General features: G+C 44.4%; 1 pseudogene; it reads left to right on the top strand.

Annotated features, from left to right (window-relative positions):
• Window positions 1-7,797: 7,797 nt before the first annotated feature.
• On the top strand, window positions 7,798-10,326 carry LOC121135695 (annotated as a pseudogene).
• Window positions 10,327-12,362: the final 2,036 nt, after the last annotated feature.

Genomic DNA, 12,362 nt, shown 5'->3' with positions numbered 1-12,362 from the left:
GTGGTGACTGATCTTGATCAATTATTCAGTATGCCAAAACCTACATCTAGAAGGATCCTGTCACGTCTGCTGTGCGGCCTGTGTCCGAGAACATGCGGAGGGTGTCGGGGATTGACAACACAGAGACTCGTTCAATGATATAAAGAAAACTTTAAGCAGGCCCCAAAAAGGTTCAAGAAAACTTCCTAAGAAAGGCTCCCACCAGAGAAGCTTCTGCTCTCTTCCTCTACCCTGGCTGGTTCTGCTCTGACACCAGAGGTGGATGTGTGTGGGTTTTTGAAGGTGCGGTTAGTCTTTGGACAAGGTCGAGGTCAGGGCGGTTTCCGTGGGAAGGCCTTTTCCAGGAACTTATTGCCCCGGACATTGTATCGTTTTTAGTAAACATGTTTTTACTAAACATTGTCTTACAGCTGCCTACTCCCAGGCAGAAGGGGAAGTGGGTCTCTGCTCAAGGTCTGGTTTTCCCACAATTCACCCCTTTTTATTTTCAAATGAGGCACTCCTGGCTTAGGTCAAGTAGGGTCACCCTCCCTTTCCCGTCTTTGGGGGACCTTGAACCCCTGTCTTAGGTGGGAGGGGTCTTCCCCACAGATTGCCCGTCATCGGAGACACCCCAACCTTAAATCATCTGTAATCAACCTTCATGGCTATCGGGATTGCCATGGGCTAAGCTAAGCAATACTTGGTTACGGATCTCTTGTCTCTGGAACAAGGCACGTTTGAGCTCGGCATAAAGCCACAATGCCTACTGCCACTGCCACCATTTCCAGGACCCCCATTGACATAGCACCTCTCCATCACCATACCCATCACCAGATCTGGGCCATGACATTCTACCAGCCTTCATCTGTTACAAGGGTAACCCACATGTGAGTTACATTTACAATTTGATAAAGTTTACAATCGTTTCAAGATCTGCTCAGGAAAGCATTTAGAAAGTGCACTTGCACAGAGACATTGGGCACAATCATTGATGTTACACATGTAGCATTATGAAAAATATGAACAATAGTTGTCGCATTAGGACAAGTTGCATTTCTCCAGAAAAATACACTGGCCTAGGCACGATTCCAGAAACAGGAACCACCAAGTCTGATATTTCAAGTGACCATGTCCTGTTCAAATACTGAAAAGAGGCTTTTGCCACTCATAGTCCATACCAATGTCCAAATGCTTTAACTGGGTCCTTTTTTCTCTGTTGGCTTCACGATGAAAATTCATGGGTCCGGAAAGTTGATGCAGCAGGTCTGTTGAGAAACTGGAAATCTCGAACTGACTGTTTTCTTTCTTTCTTGGGCTCTAGATTCGATGACATCAAGGGTCAGGAACACTGATTTAGGAGATCTCACTCAAACTGGCTTAGGTAGGCTCCCATGGTCTCAGGTCCAGTTTTTCTCTGCTCCATGCATCTCACTAAATGGTCTGACAGTTGCCGAAGCTTTATTCTTTTCCTGCAAGAAAACACAAACATGCCCTCGACCCCAAATTAGGGTCTTCTCCACTGTCTAGTGCATGGATGTCTCCATTTGACCTGAGCAATGGTTGCTCAAATTCCATCATGCCAGAATCTGTCTGAAGCTCACTGGCATTCACATTATAAAATTTTTAAATGAGGAGTGCATTATTTGATGAGTCATGTGGGGGCTGGGGGCATTATTCCCCCTTTTTTATTTTCTAAAAAAAATTTTTTTGAACTGTTGAAGCTGGACCATAACAGTAGAAGGATTTGTCTACCCTCCTTGGTTAATTATCTAGGTAAATTGGGATTATTACTTAGATTATTTGTAGATGCCCATTAAAAAGGACATATCCATTAAATATTTCCCAAAAACTTCTGAAAATCACTCAAAGATTGTAAACTATACTGTGTCCAAATAACTTTTGTAAATTATTTGAAGTCTGTGAGCAGTCTTTCCCAATCTAACCTGTAGAGCTCTCACTAGCTAACAAGGCCTCATTTGCATCTTAAATTTTTCTGTTAAAACATTAACAGACTGGCTGGATGTTCCTTTTGGCTATATATAAAGCAATCTAGGTAGCTTCTTAACTATTTTTTGAAGGGATTTAAGTATCCTTTTAATCATATAAGCAGTTCACACTCACGCATTCACAATCACATTTCATACATACCGGTGTGGCCACACCATACATTCAGAACATACATGCATCTTTTAGTCATCCTTTTTCCCTAGGTCATGATTAGTCTGTTGCAATGAAGCTCTCTTAATTGAAATCTATGTAAAAGAACAACTCCAGCCAATCCTTGAACTAAAAGGGTTAAAAAGTCCTGTATGTTCTTTATCATTCCTCCATTTGAGCTATAGTCATGGGGTACAGCTGTACCTACTCCTTGTAATTCTGTAGATGCAAGGTGGAGAGGCCAGGCTTTTGGCCAAAAGTTTTTAGAGATGACTCACAAAATAGAACTTAAATGTAAACAAAAATTTCCATTCCATATACCTTTGTCTTTTTCTTTTTCTTTTACTTAATACCAGTACCTCCTTTATTAACTGTTACCAATTTTCAATTCACCCACTTTTAATCCATCCTCCAACTGAGGGTGATCTCTCAGGTTCCCCTTTCTTTCCTGACCTTGGTGTCAGGCGAAGGCCTGGAGATTTAATCCAATCCACCCTCCAACCTAGGGTGATCTCTCAGGTTCCCCTTTCTTTCCTGACCTTGGTGTCAGGCGAAGGCCTGGAGATTTAATCCAATCCACCCCCTCAACTGAGGGCGATCTCTCAGGGTCCCCTTTCTTTCCTGACCTTGGTGTCAGGCGAAGGCCTGGAGATTTAATCCAATCCACCCCCCATCTGAGGGCAATCTCTCAGGGTCCCCTTACTTTCCTGACCTTTGTCAGGCGAAGGCCTGGAGATTTAATCCGGTACCCCTAGCTTGGTACCCCTTTTTAACACATCCACTTAGCCTTACTGGCCAGCCTTTTAGATCTCTCAGTTCCCCTTTACTTTCCTGACCTCAGTGGATCAGGCGAAATACTGGAGATTTTTTATTTTATTTCTTATTTTACCCTTTTTTTTCATTTCTTTTTTTTTCTTTTTTTCGAGACTGGGTTTCTCTCTATCCTTTTGGAGGCTGTCCTGGAACTTGCTCTATAGACCAGGATGGCCTCATTCCTTCCTATCTCTGCCTCCCGAGTGTTGGGATTAAAGGCGTATGCCACCAACACTCAGCTCTCTGAATATCATAGCAAACATCCTCCCAATCTGGGACATTTAAGCCTTCCCCAGTAATGAACCATGGGCTCCCTCGTTCAATCCATTTTAAAAAGCCTGCCATGGTTGTAGTCCCCTGTTCTTCAAGCAACTTTTTTACGTGATACTGTAATTTAAACTTCCAGGGACTATTTCCCATTGTTTCTTTTCCTATTTTCCTCCATCTGTCCCTGGCTGGCAAAAGGGACGACCCTGTCCACTTACCTCACTTTTACGATCTCAGTAGGACCTCCAATTGTCACGTCTGCTGCGCGGCCTGTGTCCGAGAACGTGCGGAGGGTGTCAGGGATTGACAACACAGAGACTCGTTCAACGATGTAAAGAAAACTTTAAACAGGCTCCAAAAAGGTTCAAGAAAACTTGCTAAGAAAGGCTCCCACCAGAGAAGCTTCTGCTCTCTCCTCTACCCTGGCTAGTTCTGCTCTGACCCAGAGGTGGATGTGTGTGGGTTTTTAAAGTGCGATTAGTCTTTGGACAAGGTCGAGGTCAGGGCGGTTTCTGTGGGAAGGCCTTCTCCAGGAAATTATTGTATCGTTTTTAGTAAACATGTTTTTACTAAACATTGTCTTACAGCTGCCTACTCCCAGGCAGAAGGGGAAGTGGGTCTCTGCTCAAGGTCTGGTGTTCCCACAGGATCCCAGAAAAAAAGCTTGCAATATGAGCTCTTGTTCACTGTAGTTATTATCGTCATGGGATAGCCCATTGATGCTCACAATTACTCTGTGAAGGTAATTTGCTATCACCAACATCACCACCACTCTTAAGGAATTATACCTCTGACTTTGCAGTTGTAAAAAAGGGGGTCAGAAAGATTAATGTGAAACTGTTCTTTTATCTGTGGCTTTTTTTTATTCAGACTGGGTTAGACATAGATCTGAATTGAAGAGTGTGCTCTGAGCTTTGGGCATGTCTTGCTTCATAACTAACCCATTCCATTGAGTTTGGAACAGAAGACAGTGGATTTAAGTCCTAGCATTGCTGCTCACTATTTGTGTGACTTGATAAACCAGACCTTCAGCCCTGTTTGCCTGTTTCTGTTACTATAACTGAACAGCAGATTGGGTAATTCATAAAGAAGTTTACAAGCATGGTGCTCACTTTGGTAAATGCATTTCTTCTGGTTCATGGTGATGCAGAGGGTCCACATGGGAAGACAGAGAAAACTTGCTTTTATAACAGTGCATCTTCCCCAGTGACAAGGAATGCATTAGTCACTATGAGAACAGAGCTCTTCTGAATCAACCAACTCTCAACCATTCCACATGGTACTGCTTCTAATATGTCACCAGGGAATTAGATCCTTTATGCCCTTCCTTGTAAGCAGTGAAAGCATTTGACCCACTTCACTGGCCTGGAGAAGACCACAGGGGATGTGTGTACAGCCCCAGATGTGCCTCTGGGAGAACTGCTGGAGTAGCTGGGCCAGACAGCACCTTTCATGTTGGGCTGACTGGTATTCTTCCTGGCATAGTATATTTCCACAAAGTTGGGTGGGGACATATGTAGGTGTGCACTGTCACTATGAACATCTGTCTGCACATGCGCACAATTTTTACACTTCAGTCCTAACCTCCCTGCTTTAGCCGTTGAACTATAGGACAGAAGCATTAAGGAAGAGTTTATCCTTGGTGATAAAAGATGAAGTTGATTAAATAAAATAGCTCAATTAAAAAAAACCATAGCTTCAATGATTACTGATTCCTTGACATTAAGGAATTTTAAAAAGTTTCGTTTCTTTTCATCCCATCTAGCTTAGCATTTAAGCAGAGGTATTTGTGGTGGTTTGGATAGGTATGGTCTCCCATAGATGCACTATTAGGAGGTATGGCCGTGTTAGAGTAGGTGTGGCCCTATTGGAGGAAGTGTGTCACTGTGGAAGTGGGGTTTGAGGTCTCATGTATGCACAGGACATGCCCCGTGGGACAGTTCACTTTCCATTGCCTGCTTATCAGGATGTAGAATTCTCAGCTACTTCTCCAGCACCATGTCTGCCTGCGTGCCACCATACTCCCCACCATGATGATAATGGACTAAACCTCTGAAACTGTAAGATACCCCGATTAAATGTTCTCCTTTGTAAAAATTGCTATAGTTGTGGTGTCTCTTCAGAGCAATAGGAACCCTAACTGAGACAGTATTTAATGGAGTTTCATAGGAGTGTGTTTACACTAAACAGTGTATCTTGAGATTTAAGTATCTTCAGTCTTACTCCATCCTGACATTAGTGCTAAGGAAATATTCGGGTTCTATTGATAGTAATGGAAGCCTGGATGAGGGCACCACATTTCATTCAGTTTCCTGATTTGTCCTAAGGAATCATACTTAGTTATTCCCTCTTAATGTAGGCTCACTTCCCATTACATTTTATTTTTAAATATATTTTTATATATTTCTTAAGAATTTCAGACATGTACAGAATGAATTTTGTTTGTTTTTGAGATGGGGTCTTACTCTGTAGCCCTCTCTGGCCTGGAGTTCTCCAAATCCCACCCATCTCTGCCTCTTGAGTGCTAAGATTAAAGGTATGGGCCCACATGTCCTGCTCTATATAATGTATTTTTATTATATTCACCCCCAAATCCCTCCCTAAGTCTCCTTTCTGCCATACTCCTACCCCTCTTTACAACTTTATATCTTGAAAAAAAATCTACTGAATCTAATCAGTGCTGCTTATATGCTCATGGGTATAGGACCATTCATTGGAGCACGGTCAGTCTACCAAGGTCTACACTCCTGATGGAAATCATTCTCCCTCTCTCTGCAGTCATCAACTGCCAGTAGCTTGTAAAGGGAAGCCTTTTTCTTGTCCGCTGCTTTTGTTTTTTCCCTGCCAGCCACCTGGGCTCTGCCACATTGTAGACCCCAAATAACACACAAGACGCTGTATTAATTATGAAGCTGTTGGCCTTGCTTGTTTCTTACTGGCTATCTCTGACTTAAGTATTTACCCCATAACTGTTAATCTAAGTATTTCTCTTACCAGAGAAAAGTTTCCGGGCTTCTTACCTCTATGGCGGTTACATCTTGACTCCCTGTGTTTCTTCTACCCAGAATCCTCCTGGACTCCCAGTCCCACCTATGTTGCTTCCCTGTTGGCCAACAGTGCTTTATTGACATATACACAGGACTTCCCCATCAGTAGCTCCTTAGGCAGATGGGGGCCCCACATTTTCTCACCCATGCTGGAATTCTGACCGGCTTGCTCTTTTGTAGGCCTCCTGCTGGCCCGCTACTGGGGGTTCCTAAGTAGAGTGGTCCTATCATGTCGTAAGACATGGTTTCACAGGAGGCCCGCCCAATCTCCGGCTCTTATAATCTTTCCACAATCTTCTATGGTATTTCCTGCGAACCTTGGAAAATGGGTGCAATACAGATGCTTTGTTTAGGGTGCTTATGAATCCTGCCTACCACTGATGACATGCTGTCCCCCTATTCTTCCTCCCCCTGCTCTCATTGTTACTTTTCATCCTGCCTGGTGTCACTTAGGGAATCTGGGGCTTGGCTGCCCTTTTCTGTACGGAGCCTTCCCTGATCTCACTGCTGTCTTTGAGGTCCACACTCTTCTGTCCCTTGGCTCTTCCTGTGGCTCTCGCCTGCTTAGTCCCCTGCTTTTTTTCCCTCAGACCTTGGCGATTCAACATGTGCACCTCCACTTCTGTGTGGCACAGCAGTCAGCAGAGTGTGGTGATTCTTTCCATTTGCATTAAATATTCAGGAGTGACTCTAGGATGGGATTCTTTATAAACATTCCAACATTGACACAAGATCAGAACTAGTAAGGGAAAAGGGCATCTGAGAGACCCAGGATTTGAAAACTACCAAGTCAATGGTTATTCAGATTGACCAAGGAAGGCTAAAATCCTGGGTGCTAACTAAGGTTTTCTCTTTTCAGTCTTTGGAAATTTATTCAGTAGATTAGATGTGTCACCATGGGTCAACTTTTATGATTGCAAAGCTTCAGCCTTGTTAATAATGTATAACTATCTAATAATCATGAGCTTACGCAGAACACTTGATTATGCAAATTTATAGTACTCAGACACTGAAGGCTTATATTTTGTCTAAAATTGTTCTGTCTCATTTGCATCAGATTTCATGGATATACTACATAGGGAGGGATCTCTGTGCATCCCATTATTCTGGGATGGCATCCGTGAGGGTATGGGCATTATATGTTGAATTTCTTCCATTCTTTTACATGTTTTTAAGGAATGTTTTATCTATTTTAAAATAGCAGAAATAATGGCCTTGACTCTGACGTTGGGGAAGCTAGGCTTGGGGACATGTTTCCAGTTGTTTTTCTTTAATCTTTTCAGGAGACCAATAGAAGTTTTAGTGTTTGTTGCCCCCTTCCCCCATGGGGGTCTGTTGACTGCTTGTTACTAGGAGCTTTTTAGTAAAACGCTTCTTGCCCCCTCCTCCTGGTAAGGCCTGCTTGCAAGTTCCTGTTTATTTTCTAAAAGCTAATTCCTGTTTTTAGCCCACCCTTTGCTGGAGGGCCCTGGGAAGGTAGGCTTCTGACCTTGGTGTTTTTCTACCATGCCTGCCTTTGTTATATAAGCCTCCACTCTTGTAAAAAAAAAAATGAAAGCCATTCTCCTTGTAAGAATGAGCCACTGTCTTTGTCTTTATTTTAGCCCTTAGCCTCAGATCATTGTGGAGTACGTTAGCACTGTAGCTGTGAACACACAGGCTGCTTGCTACAAATGTTGTTACTTTAGACATAACCCCCAAATGTATCTCTTCAACAGGTATTTTTATGTGTCTGCCTACATACATACCCATGCCTGCCTGTGTACATGTACCTGTAGTATATTTGAAAAGTGGACGGGTCATGATTTCTTTGGAAGTGCTAAGAAGACCCAGTGGCTGTGAGTCTTCTTAGGATATGTATTGCTATTATTCAGCTCTTCTTGGTTTTGTAGCATGAGGGATTGAACCTTGGACCTCACACATGCTATATAAGTGCTCTACCACTGAGCTATGCCTCCATCCCTGCAATACCATTTTAAATTCCTATGTTATATCTCATTTATAATTTTGAGTAGCTTTGGGGGCTTTGTGAGTATTAAGAGTATTTTGTGTTTTAATTTTGCTGGAGTGATGTATGCTCAGGTTGTTTGGAATTGGCTACTACAGGATAGTCAGCTGTCTGCTTCAGGATTGCAGGGTGGGACTTTAGATATTTAAAGCAATGCTGTGGATAAAATGAGAAACCAATAATAAATATGAATATGCCTCTGCAGTGGAGGAGTATGACTAATGCCAGAACCACCCCATGAGCATCGTAGTCTCTTCCAATAAATAGCCTCTACCCTAAATTCCCCGGCATATTCCTGTCTTCTTAACCTAAAGAGCACAAGACTTATTTATAATTTTTTAAGTAATTCCAAATGCTTAGCATGTATTTTCCTAAAATCAAACCTTGTTGAGGCATATAGCTTTAGATTCCTGAAGAAGATAGACTCTCCCTCCTCCAATAGCCAACACACACACACACACACACACACACACACACACACGTACACTTAAGAAAGAGTTCAAGATATTGAACTCGAGTTGGAAGAGGCAAGTCCTGTCTCAAAATGGAGGTAAAACTGCCGCCCGGTTGCTCCCAGCCTGACTTTGGCCTTCGCTGACTGCCTCCTCCGGGGGAAGGAGAGCCATGATCCAAAGGAACCAGAACAGTCGAGGAAGCTGTTTGTTGGTGGTCTGAGCTTTGAAACCACAGCTTAAGAGAACATTTTGAGAAATGGGGCACACTTACAGACTGTGTGGTAATGAGAGACCCCCCAAGCAAAAACGTTCCAGGGGCTTTGGTTTTCTGACCTGCTCTTGTGCTGAAGGGGTGGACGCTGCAGTCTGTGCTGGGCCACACAAGGTCGATGGGCGTGGGGTGGAACCGAAGAGAGCTGTTTGAGGATGCTGTAAAGCTGGGGCTCATTTAACCCTGAAGACAGCTTTTGTTGATGGTATTAAAGAAGACACAGAAGAATATCATTTGACAGACTACTTTGAAATGTGTGGCAAGATTGAAACCATAGACATTACAGAAGGCATGCAGGGCGGAAAAAAAGAGGATTTGCTTTTGTAACTTTGGGTGACTGTGATCGTGACACTGTTGATAAAACCATTGTTTAGAAATACCACGCTATTAATGGGCATAATTGTGCAGTGAAAAAGGCCCTTTCCAAACAAGGGATGCAGTCTACTGGATCACAGAGAGGTCGTGGAGGTGGATATGGCAACTTTATGGGTCGTGGAGGAAACGTTGGAGGAGGTGGAGGTAATTTTGGTCGCAATGGGAACTTTAGCGGAAGAGGAGGCCATGGTGGTGGAGGTGATGGCAGCCGTCGTCATGGAGGAGCCGATGGTGGATAGAATGGATTAGGAGGTGATGGTGGCAACTATGGTGGTGTCCTGGTTACAGTGATAGAGGAGGCTACGGTGATGGTGGACCAGATATGGAATCCCGGGTGGTGGATATGGTGGTGGTGGAGGAGGATATGGTGGTTACGATGACGGAGGAAGTTTTGGTGGAGGTAACTATGGTGGTGGTGGGAACTATAGTGACTTTGGAAATCATAGTGGACAGCAGCAATCAATAATGGACCCATGAAAGGGGCAGCTTTGGTGGAAGCAGCTCAGACAGTCCCTGTGGTGGTGGCTGTGGATCTGGTGGTGGAGATGGTAGCAGAAGGTTTTAAGAAAATCCCGCAGAAAAGGGCTGCAGTTCTTAGCAGGAGAGAGAGCGAGGAGTTGTTGTCAGGAAAACTGGAGGTTACTTTGAGGCAGTCGTCCTAAATGCATCAGAGGAACTGTAAAAATCTGCCACAGGAGGAAGGATCATCCATAGTCAGAAAAGTTACTGCAGCTTCAACAGGAAACCCTTCTTGTTCAGAACTGTCATAGCCACAGTTTGCAAAAAGTGCAGCTACTGATCAATGCAATGTAGTGTCAATTAGATGTACATTCCTGGGGTCTTTTGTCTGCTGTAGCTTTGTCTTTCTTTTTCTGTTCGTTACATCAGGTATATTGCACTGTAAATTATGGTAGTGGTACCAGGAATAAAAAATTAAGGAATTCTTAACTTTTCAAAAAGAAAACAGAGTTCAAATGGAGCTACCTTGTAGAGGTGGGTTAATGACTCTCTCCCAGATGCCGTAATTTCTCAAATAAAAAGCTCAGTGCCAAGTAAGGGTTACATCCCTTTATTTGTCAGTGTCCCCCCAACAATGCTGGTTACTGCCATTGCTCTAAGTAATTTAAAAATTATCAAAAGTTTTACTAAAAACCTTGGGGTTCTTAATACACCAAGAACTTCATTTCTGCATACAGTGTAGCATGGGAATATATCTTTAATATTTTTCCAAAGGACTTCTAACCTGCTGCCCTTGCACTATACATTGGGTGCCTGCACTTGCCCGCTACTGTCTCATGATATGTGTGTTTCTGGGCCTATTTCTGCACTGTCTCTCTCCAGACTGAATTATCACAGCTATTACTGAAAGACCCTGGCCCAGTCTAACAGGCAGCTGAAAGCTGAGGCTTATGGAAAATTCCGTTAGGACCCATCTACGTCTTTATCGCCAGTTGCTTGTAGCGGGTCTCCGAGGGGCAGGTAGGCGCCCTACAAATTTGGCCCAGGTAAGGCAGATAGTTCAGAAGGCAGAGGAATTGCCAGCCTCATTTTTAGAAAGACTTAAGGAAGTTTACAGAATGTATACCCCATATGACCCTGAGGACCCCGGGCAAGCTACTGGCCTGACCATGTCCTTCATCTGGCAGTCGGCCGCCGACATCAGAAACAAATTACAGCGGCTGGAAAATTTACAGGGTTATACTTTACCAGATGTATTAAGAGAGGCGGAGCGTATCTTTAACAAGAGAGAAACCCAGGAAGAGAGGGAAGAGAGATGGAGAAAAGAGGATCAAGAGAGGGCAGAACGTCAGAGACAGGAAACTGAAGAGAGGGAGATAGCGAGGGACAAGAAGCGTAACAGAGAAATGACTAAACTGTTGGCCACAGTAGTCGCAGAGCAGAGACAGGATAGGCAGAGAGAGGGACAAAGAGGGCCTCGCATAGAAAGAGACCAATGTGCATACTGCAAGGAAAAAGGACACACGGGAGTGCCCCAAGAAACAACGAAGGACCTTTCAAAGACCCAAACCCCGTTCTCAGACCTCTGACCTCCTGAGCCTCGAAGATTAGGGAGGTCAGGGCCAGGAGCCCCCCCTGAGCCCCGGATAACCATACCAGTGGGGGGGGCGTCCGGTCACCTTCCTGGTCGACACGGGGGCCCAACACTCTGTTCTAAACCGGTCACCCGGCCCCCTGAGCCGCCGAACCGCCTGGGTACAAGGGGCCACCGGCGGGAAACAATATCGATGGACCACGGACCGCCAGCTCCACCTAGCGACCGGTAAGGTGATGCACTCCTTTCTACATGTTCCTGACTGTCCTTCCCCGCCTAATGACTAGATATCTGATTAGCAGCCTACACAAACTCACTCATTTGAGCTCCAGGAAAATGCGAGAACTATTAGCCCGGGAGGAAAATACCCGCCACCTGTTGGGAACAGAAGAAATACTAAAACAAGTGACTGAGCGATGTGACGCCTACGCCCGCGTAAATGCGACCAGGCTAAAGCTACCCATGGGGACTCGAGCTCGTGGGCACCGGCCTGGGGTGCATTGGGAAATAGATTTCACAGAAATCAAACCAGGAAAATATGGATACAAGTACCTCCTGGTTTTTGTTGACACCTTCTCGGGATGGACTGAAGCTTACCCTACCAAGCATGAGACGGCAAAGGTGGTCACCAAGAAACTTCTTGAAGAAATCTTCCCCCGTTACGGAATGCCACAGGTATTGGGGACAGACAACGGGCCTGCCTTTGTTTCTCAGGTAAGTCAGTCTGTGGCCACTTTATTGGGGATTGACTGGAAATTACATTGTGCTTACCGACCCCAAAGCTCAGGACAGGTAGAACGAATGAATAGAACCATTAAGGAGACTTTAACTAAATTATCGCTTGCAACTGGCACTAAAGACTGGGTCCTCTTGCTCCCCTTGCCCTCTATCGTGCCCGAAATACACCGGGCCCCCATGGCCTCACTCCTTTTGA

The sequence above is a fragment of the Mesocricetus auratus genome, unplaced genomic scaffold (genome assembly GCF_017639785.1).
Source record: "Mesocricetus auratus isolate SY011 unplaced genomic scaffold, BCM_Maur_2.0 Super-Scaffold_100041, whole genome shotgun sequence".
NCBI lineage: Eukaryota > Metazoa > Chordata > Mammalia > Rodentia > Cricetidae > Mesocricetus > Mesocricetus auratus.
The sequence above is the reverse complement of the archived record's forward strand: the minus strand, read 5'-3'. Positions and strand labels throughout refer to the sequence as shown.